The 1,555-nt window shown below is 33.2% G+C and overlaps 1 protein-coding gene across 1 annotated transcript in view; it reads right to left on the bottom strand.

The window, feature by feature from the left end:
- The window catches only part of LOC102862055 (ephrin type-A receptor 6-like), a 1,552,036-nt gene that overhangs the window by 1,089,502 nt on the left and 460,979 nt on the right, over positions 1 to 1,555 (bottom strand).

The following is a 1,555-nucleotide window of genomic DNA, read 5'->3' as shown; positions in this document are numbered from 1 at the left end:
AATCAGGAGTGGCACCCACTTCCAAAATAGCTTGCCTCAGGAAACTCTATGAACTCACAAAAACGATGAAAGTTATACAAGTGTTAAGGTATTTCATTCATACGGTTGATATGAGTTGTCTATGACTTGATGACACTTAACAACAACATTCCTAACTACATCTTCATCCTGAGTCTTCTGTAAGACCTTAGCTTAGTGAGACAATGATCTCATAGCTAAGTGTGGCCTCTCTTTTTCATAAGGTGAAGACTGATTTTCATTATTGAAGATTGTTCACCAGTCTTTTCTCCATCTATAATGATGCTGCTTAAAAGTCCAGTCTCTTATTTTTCCTTCTACCTCTCTGGGTAATCAGGTGGGGGGAAAAATCTACCATGGCTTATGTTTGGCAAAATTGTGGTATGAAAATGGCTAGAGAGGGATTTTTTTCTTTCTTTTATAATGCCGACAGACAGCATGCACAGCAGAATGTCTCAGCTTAAGTAATTAACTAAATATGACCTAATGAAAGCACCAAAAGGTAGTTACTCTTTAAGTCTCTTATCCTTAGCTGAAAACTTGGTGTTTTTAGAAAAGTCATTACTGCCACCCAGAAAATCTTCTTAAATTGTGACGATATTAAAAATTTATTAACATTCATTGTGGCTTGTGGCCTGTTTTTTGTTGTTGTTGTTAATGCAAACTGCTTTATAGGTGTTAAAGTTCTTGGAACATCTTTGGGATATTTTTTGTTTTCTTTTTTTAGTTTTTCATTTTTTTATTTATCAAGAGTTAAATAAAAAATATAATTGAGTCTCATCATCATCATCATGGAAATTGCTTTACGAGAAAACTGGTCAGGTAAATATTGCTACCTATTTTTTTTTCTTTTTAAATTTTTTCATTATAATTTTGATTTTAATGAAAATGTCCAGAAAAAGTTGGCTTTTCATTCATTCATAATTGCTCAATTCTATCCCTCCCCCCTTTTCCCTTACCCTTCTCCAGTTCTCTTTTTAATGTACAACTTATTCTGGACCATTGTCTTACATATATTGCCTTTAAGTAGTTCTCTCCGTCATCTGTTCCAATAGAGTTTTGTCTATCCACTCTTCCTATTTTCTCCCAACCCAACAGTAGTGTTATGTAGTATTTATTATTTTGAGACTGAGATAATTCACTTTGCATACTGTCTTCCAGGGTCACCCAAAATTCTGAGAACATCTTAGGGTATAATGTTCAGACTGTTTATGGAGCAAGTGAGACAGGTTCCTTATGACTTATTTCTAATGGTTTGTTCTAATTGGAAATTGAGACATGAATCTGGACAGTTTTCTTTCTTAACCATGAAAATCACTCGCATGTTTTTACATTTGAACCGCTTTAAACAAGACAGTGCCTGTTGGCTGTTTTGTGGGTTTTGGGGTATTTTTTCCTATTGGGATTAAAGATAGGTTGTAAATTTTAAAATATAGTAAAACCTTTAAACATCTATACATTTATAATGTATGTTTATTTGTGGTTATATATATTATCTTTTGTTAGGTGTCATCAAGTTGTCTTCTTGTTGTTTTGT

Source organism: Elephantulus edwardii, unplaced genomic scaffold, assembly GCF_000299155.1.
Source record: "Elephantulus edwardii isolate Elephantulus edwardi_28Jun2011 unplaced genomic scaffold, EleEdw1.0 scaffold00136, whole genome shotgun sequence".
NCBI lineage: Eukaryota > Metazoa > Chordata > Mammalia > Macroscelidea > Macroscelididae > Elephantulus > Elephantulus edwardii.
The sequence above is the reverse complement of the archived record's forward strand: the minus strand, read 5'-3'. Positions and strand labels throughout refer to the sequence as shown.